At 47.6% G+C, this 8,200-nt stretch overlaps 1 non-coding gene across 1 annotated transcript; it reads left to right on the top strand.

Moving 5' to 3' along the window:
• Nucleotides 1-4,527: 4,527 nt before the first annotated feature.
• Nucleotides 4,528-4,711, top strand: LOC119447031 (U2 spliceosomal RNA). The gene has a single exon (XR_005190914.1). It is a non-coding gene; the product is annotated as a U2 spliceosomal RNA (small nuclear RNA).
• The last annotated feature ends 3,489 nt before the right edge of the window (nt 4,712-8,200 follow it).

The following is an 8,200-nucleotide window of genomic DNA, read 5'->3' as shown; positions in this document are numbered from 1 at the left end:
CGACTTGGCGTCGCAGCCAACGGGAAGTTTCGCTGCTGCAGACGCCTCCGGCTTTTTCGCTGAATGGGTCATTTGTAGCTTTCGCATCAATAAGCTCTGCACTGAATGCAACCGCGTTAAAACCCATGGTCTTTATGGAATGCGTGACACTCGCGCAAGTTCTTTATCTTTTCGCAACCGACGACATATCGACAACGTTTGCGGAAATGCGCTGCCTTCCGGTGACAGGGACCGCCGCGGATGGAGCACTCCCGTCGCGGTGCCGGAGGTATACGGACTCTACTCAAGGTTTCGACCAAGCGTGTATGTAAGCAGCCAAATGGGCTTACACCCCTGGCACGCTCAACGTCGTTCTCTGGAATGCGTTGTATAGGCTAACACAGGCACTACCGAGATTCGGGCATCTCCGTTACGGCGCCCGCAGTATATGTACGCCCTCGAGCAAACGCAACCTGAGAGCTGGCAGCCGCGCCGCGGCGTAAGATTCTGCGGCACGTTCTTTGTTAGTGACTCGCAAGCCATAGCACCACACCAGCTGCACCGTGTTGGAGGAACTTGAAACACGGAGAGCAATGCGGCGTTTCTCTAAGTGTGGCGCTGTGGCACAAAAGCAGGGCTGGGGGGAAAAAAAAGGGGGGGGGGGGGCGGAGATCACAGTGTAGACTTTTGGTGGCCCCTACTACTTAGAAATGACACGGCATGTACAAGAACTGATTGGCAGCACTTGAGCGAGGAGAGTTAAAATTAGGGCCCCGCTTCTGTTCGCGACTGTATTCCAACCAGTGTGTACGGACGACAACGGGAAGAGCGAGCCAGTCGATAACCAGCAGCCGCTAGACAGTGTATCCGACTTTTTCTTAATAGACGTGTCCCGAGGGCCAAGTCTCGCCGGGTGGCAACGAAGACTTTTGGAACCATCGTCCGCCTGGAAACGTTTACTGTGGTATTGATATGTTTCATAATTTAATTTATTTTCCTTGCTGGTTGCTTTTAGTTACTGCAAGTATGTATTAGTACGCTAACGAAGGAGCTGCCAGGAAGTGTAGTATCATCACTACACACCATTTCTGTAAATAAAAAAACTAGTTGTCTTTTAACCAAGTATGCTTTTGGCTTCTTCTTCTTTGTTTTTTTTTACAGCGAAGCTGTATGTGACTAGCCGATTGGTTCGTCTGTCTCCTGTACGCCGAAAACTATCATCATCAGCAAGGGCTCGATCGTCGTCGTCGTCTTCCACATCTGGCTCCGTTGCTGCTCATCATTCCAGCGTAGAATTTCGCTTTTCTTCTGTCATCGTAATGGGGAGACGCGTTTAGGGAGGTATGAGCCATTGCTTAAGGGGGTATAAGCCATTCATTGTCTTACGTGACGAACAGATTTAATTTTGAAGCAATTTCATTTTGAAAAATCGCAAGTGGCAATGCGACAACGGCGGACTGCGGGCATAGAGTCAGTGACGTCGTTCACCCCGTCGCAGCCGAATCTGTGTGTAACCTTATTAAGAAACACAAAGACGTAACCGATAATTGAGAAAGACTTTAATGAGCCATCGAGATTAACCCAGTGATAAACACTGGGCCGCACGTTTCATCTTGGGAACCGTCTGTGCGGAGTGCTTGGGCGGTGATGTTTTTTTTTATTTCTTCTTTCTCCTTCTTTTTTTTTTTGTGCACGAGTAGATTGATCACTACTTGGCCATTAGTTAGGAGCTGCGTGTTATATTTTACACACCGTATGGGCTAAAGGAATTCAACGTTAAAATGTAGCGGATGTAGCGAGGGCGCATCGAATCGGCATAGTGCTATGAACCCCGCGGGCGCAAAAGCCTCTGTTACCTTTTTCTTCCACCCGCAGCAAATTGGTCAAGCGAGGCATTGTACACACATGCTTATCAAACGCGTTGGACCAATTTTGCCACAACGGCATGGCAAGCAGGTTTGCAGCCGAAATATACCGCCTTAAGGCCTTGCGGGTACACAAAGGCGTTTATAGTTTCAATTGTGGAGGTAATACGCAAAGAAAAAAAAGGACACTGGGAGCAGCAAAGGGCAAAACGGCGTACCAAGCACAACGCATAAACGGAAAACAATAGCCGTGATCTCGTACAAACATTGGCTATTCCACCGGTGAAAAAGGTCAGTCAGCGAGCTGGTGTTCGAATGGGGTTTTCCGCACTTTTCAAATTTGTGAGCGTTGCTATACATACCTGCACGGTGAATAAGCAGTCTGTCATATGCAACGTCAAACACAGGAAAAGTTATGTAGATTGTGCGCAGGGAGTCGTTTATGGAATACATCGGTCGTGTGGCGCGTGTTACGTAGGCCAAACAGACCCTTGTAGCCTGCGAGTTTCCAAGATGCATCCACTTGAAAAAAAAATTCCAGGATGACACCAGTTTCGATATATTATTTCTCAAAGTGTAGGACGAAATACATAGGCTCTCCAGTTACTCTTGTGCGTCAATGTATACAGAAGCATTTTGGTAAAAAAGTAAGTGGAACAACACTGAATTCTTACGGCGAGTTTGATGGCGCTTATCTCCAAACTGGTACCATTCTGGAAATTCATTCCAAGTGGATACGCCTGACAAGCTCAATGGCTACAATTCTTAAATTGCAATATGTGTCGTAAAGTAATTAACTAAGAAATTCATTAGTCAATTTTTGTTCAATAGTTGAATATTGCATTGGCGTTTCAGTTGCTTTTGTGCTTCAGTTCATAAAACGACGTTTTGTTAAGAAAATATAATTTTGGGCTTGATGACTAAACAAGCAACTGAAGCTCTATAAACACAGGACAGGGAGCGCACACAAGCCCAACAAAATGTTACATGCACCACGACTGCCTTGTTGTCCTGCGTATACTATATCTTTATCAATAGAATATTTTCCTTCTGAAGTTCTCAAAGCGAAGTATTGAAATTGGTATCAAGTTTAGTAAATGTGGTTTTCAAAAAATGAGTAGCCCCTCCCCTGTCGAGAACAAGGGGGAAGTGAAGCTTGTCGTGTGTTTCTTCGGTGTTACGCGGAACGAATTGCACTGACGAGTAGTACGCTGTTGTGGTCGAACCACAACCGGTCGCACGCACTGCAGCTGGCTCCGCAGTTCCGGTTGAGAAACTCGCGTTGAAACCTGGCCGTCGCTAGTTGGCGCTATCGTTTCCGAGGCGTCCACCACCGTTGTCGGGTTCCTGGAGGGCTAGACGACGCTTACGTTTGGCCTCAACACCGCACTCCCTCAGCTCGGGGTCCGCGGCTCTTCGCTGACGTTTTGCCATGGGCTTCGGAAGCCCTCACCCTAGAATCGGCACGTCGACGACGAGTCCTTTCCCGAGCGCGTTCATTCTGCATGGATTTCCATGAAATTTCTTCAAAATTAATCTGTCCGTTACTTAAGACAATGAATGGCTCATGACCCTTAAGCAATTGTTCATAGCCCAGTAAACGCGGACTCTCCATTACGACGACAGAAGAAAAGTGGAACTCCACGCTGGAATGATTAGCGGCAACGCAGCCAGCTGTGGAAGCAGACAACGACGACAAACGCGGGAGCAGTGGCACGAACGCGTGCCGAGCACGTGCCATGTGCCTGTGCAGCTCTGCGAGCAGCTGGATTTTTTGGCTTTACGTCGCCGGCGCAGGCTAGCGTATACAAACTTCGCTTGAAAAAATAAATAGGTTCATCACGCTATCCAACAATAACATTCGATTCTTGCATTGAAAAGTAATCATGAGATTATTTGCAGGAAGATAGTGTTACGCATGCTTGAAAGTTGCGATATATGATAAAGCGCGGTGCAACTACTGCTCGAGAGTAACCGGTTGGCAATGATGTGTGATTTTTGTCGGGTTACAATAATAACTCAATTATGTAGAAGCAAAGGAGTGTAATTGTAGGCGAACAATAAAATTTCCGCCTGAAGCACACTGCGGCTTTGTTGACTTGCCCTTTGTCAATTCAGCCTCAACATCGTGTCTTCGTGACTGAGTCATGAAGTAGTGTCTCATTCAGCAAAACAAGTGGTTTTATACCAGGCACACAAAAAATATAACGTTTTTTTTTTCTATCAAAATAATGACATATATGAAAGCAATACTTGAAAAAAAAATTCAGTGACATTCCACTCTGTGAAGGTGGATGACCAGCGAAGCTGTGTATGTGGTGATTGACCGTGAAACGTTCCAAGTTTGCGGGATCGGGGCCACATGAACGGTTCGCATTTCCTTCCGCCTCGCGGTCCTGACGGGCAGCACGCTTACGCTTGGCGTCCGCGGCCCGCTCATCGTCGGTGGTCTTCTTCCGCCGCCGCCGCGCCCATTCCCTTTTCTGTTCACGCCGTCGTTCTTGGTGGGCACGCTGTTCTTCTTCAGACAGTACAACACGCGGCTTACACATTTCACAGTCAGAGCAGAACTGAGGAAAGGAGCCTACGTAGAGCATGGCGTCAGGAGACAGAAGACGCTCGATTGGTAGGCACTAGTTTGAACACGCGGGATGGCGTACACGTGTATGGTGCGATCGTAGAAATGGCTGATACGGGTCAAAGTTTAGTATCTGTTCTTATCAGCTTAATATCTGATACGGGTTGTATTTGGACCCAAGATATTAAACTTATTTTTGAAAGTTTGCGCAGTGCTTGAAGTCTTGCTTCACCTCCGCCGCGGGACGGCCCGGTATGGCACTATCTTCGGGATTTTCGGTCTACGGACATCGATCCGCTGGAAACTAGCCATATACAGCTTGGCTGTAAAAGGACAACAAGACAGTAGTTGGAGACGGCCATGCAATGCTAACGCGCAGTTAGAGTGTCCTTTCGATGCGCTAATTTTACTCTTCGGGAATGCAAGACCAACTAGCTTAACAATTAATTCTTCTTCGTAGCACACCTAAATATAAACTGTTTCACGGTTGGAACCTCCTCATATACAAATTTATTCGTAAACTATTACACGTGCTTTTTTGCTGCATCATGAGTTAATTACCTGTATCAAAGGCATCAGAACACGTTTACGTAGGTTTATGCATGGGTAACATAGTCGCCACCCCTACCACGAACTCAAGAAATGATGTTGAGGTTGAAGACAGATCTCAACCTCACTAATGATGTTGAAGTGAGGTCGAGGCGAAGTTGATGACGGACGCTTAAAGTCGACGTAAGGTCTCCTAAATGTACTTCAACCTCATTTTATGGGATTGAGGTTGAGGTTGAGTGAGGTCGTCAAATCCAATTGGACGTTGTGGTGATGTTTAGTATTTTCAAGTCGTTTGCCCCACCTTTGCTTATGCGTGAGCAAGCCATCATCGTCACTATCGGACAAGGAACTGAGCTTCTTGTAAAGCACCCGCGCGCGCATAAGGCGACAGAAGTCTTTTCTAGTGTTTTGTCATCTGTGTCATTCCTTGGATAAACATACCTGTTGTTATTGCTTTCTTTAATGCGCTAGCATTAGGAGTGTCAAAGTGGGAAAAAAGTATGTGTTGAACCGGTCGCGTGCTTTACGTATATATATATATATATATATATATATATATATATATCGCCGTCAGTTCTAATATATGTATGTATATAGTAGAATTGATGGTGCTCTGGGGCCCTATAATGTAGAACTATTCCCGTATGTTTTTATTCCAATCTCCTGACGTCAACTTCACGTAACCACTGATACAAGCATCGGGCGGCGACTCGCAGCGTTGTTTGAGCCAACCAATCACACTTTATCCTCGAAATAGGCATCTTCTATTTCTTTCCACACGGGGCAGTCTCCGGCTATTCAGAAAAAAAAAATCACTTTTGTTCGGCATATTAATGCATCTTTCATGCACATACGTGGCACTGACGTAGGGAATTTTGGCAGGTTTGTGAGATCGCCTGACAAATAGCCGAAGTGGGTGCAGCCCGAAAACTTTTGACCGATAGTGCCAAGAAAAAAGATGTAGAATGGGAAATACTTATGTTTATTTTGTTTGGTACAACCACGCGTAATCAGTGTGTGCACGTCATATCAGGTGGGTAATTTTCGTGGTTTTCGTGACATCGCGCGACAGACAAGTGAAGTGGGGGGTGACCTGAAATATGTTTGACCAATCGTGGAGGGCTGATTGCAGAAATAGAATAGAAACAGTTTGGAATAGCTTTAGCTTGTAGCGCCCCTGCTCCAGCCCGTGCACAGTCAGTTACACTTCGCTTCTCGATGAGGCAGTCGACGTGTGTCGACTGAGCTCCTGAACAACGCACATTTGCAATGTGGTGAACGAGGTTTGAACCGTGGGCCCCGAAACTGAAACAGGGGTGACGTAATGCTAACGCATTTTTTGCGCATGTACCGTTCAATCGCTATTGACTTTTTTTTACTATTTATTGCCGTGTATTTCCACAATACACAGCGCATGGTCCTGTCGTTTGGTGTCTCCCCTTAGTCTTCGCTTTTTGCGCTGTAGCAACAGTAAAGTTTCGTTGGTTCGTTCTTATTCTGCGTTCTTTGCTGGAACGTGAAGTCTCTCGTGTGAGGATCGGCAGCGATGATCAAACGCAGGCAGGAAGCGAGGCAGACCAGATGAACAAGATGTTTATAAATAAACTGTTCTATACTGATACATGGCAGATAAAACAGCTTCATTACAAATTGAACAATAGAGAAGCAATGTCTGACTCTTCGACTGCCTCAATGACGGTTAGAGCCCAGACTACTGTACGGAGCTTCACTGATCTATCAGCAAATCTGATTACAGCCCAGATTCCCTTTAACGTACATGGTACGGAGACTCACCGATCTATCAGCTATCCTGATTTCAGCCCAGCTTGAAGGACCGGATATCCTCTGGGTTATTAAAGCCCAAAGAGACAAAGAAAAGGGGCGGTAGGGCTGTTGACCCGTCCCACAGAAGCGATTGCCAATGAGAAGTAAGCGTTTGTTAAGCCACCACCCAAAGGGATGGGCTTAATGTTAAAAGTAAACGACTTGGAAAACAAAACTGTTTTCCTTCTTCCCAGAACTCCGTTTCCCTTTCCTACTTCCGCGTAGTACGCGTGTGACGGCCTCAGTGCAACACGCCAGGCACGCACGATTCATCGCTAGGCCATCTCAAACCTTGGTGGCGTTTTTATCCAACAAAGGACTCGGGCGCCGGTGCCACAACACCGCGTCCCGCAGTCTCACTCAAGGTTTGTCCGCTTGCAAAAAAATAATGACCGTCGGGGGCATCCGAACTCGGTGTTTCCCGTCCTCGCATGCCTTCCGCGCCTCTACAGCGCGCACCGTAAGCCGTCACTCGACACCACCCGGGCCCTTCTCAGCGCTCTAAGGACAAAGGTCCAAGTGGCCGCCGCCCGGACGCATGGGGTAGTGAACCCCCCTCTCCGTACACGCAACACGTGGCCACTCTAAACCCCGGCGGCGTACGTAGCCAGCACAGGACCGGGGAGACAACGCCACAGCACCACGCACAGTAGTCCCACGCAAGGTCCGTCCGCTTGGACCTATTATGACCGTCGGCGGGATGCCAACTCAGTGCGCACAAGCCGGCGTTCTCCGAACCCGCTCCACGCATCTGCACCGCGACCCCCTGGCGCGCACCGTGGCCCGTCACCCGACACCGCGCTGGCCTTCTGAACCCTCAAGACAGAGACGGTTACCACTCGGGCACGTAGAGGAGTGGACCCCCTCTCCGTACACACAACACGTGGGCAACTCGCGACACTTCCAAAATATATACAAAACAATCATGCGACCTTACAGCAACCATGAATAAACCTGAGTTGGGAAGTAGCGCTCGTCCTTGTTTGTCCCGTCATCCAGTTGGTATATTGCTTCGCGCTGCCGCTCTCCCCCGTAAGCCTATAGTTTACTGCCGTCACTGGCCAGGATGTTTCCGCCGGCTTCGTGGAATAATTGGAACAGCATTGCGACGCCAAGATAAATAACGTTAATTCAATTTATTTGTAAAAATGCACGACATTGCAAAAGAGCTAAGGTGACACCAGCATGCACGAAATGATTTAAGGAGAAACTAAAGAGCTCATTCACGGCAAGCACAACTTATGCGGCTGTCAGATGATCCAACAGCCTTAACTCTGCACTCAATAGGCAAAACAAATCGGCATGCTTAGTCAGCTGGAGTAGCTAGAACAGCGGTTTGTTTTTAAAGAGGAAGTGTTGATTAGAGATCGAGGCCGGTAAACAGGTAAACAGCCTTCTTCGA

This window comes from Dermacentor silvarum, chromosome 3, assembly GCF_013339745.2.
Source record: "Dermacentor silvarum isolate Dsil-2018 chromosome 3, BIME_Dsil_1.4, whole genome shotgun sequence".
Classification (NCBI taxonomy): Eukaryota; Metazoa; Arthropoda; class Arachnida; order Ixodida; family Ixodidae; genus Dermacentor; species Dermacentor silvarum.
This window is presented reverse-complemented; position numbering and strand designations above follow the sequence as displayed.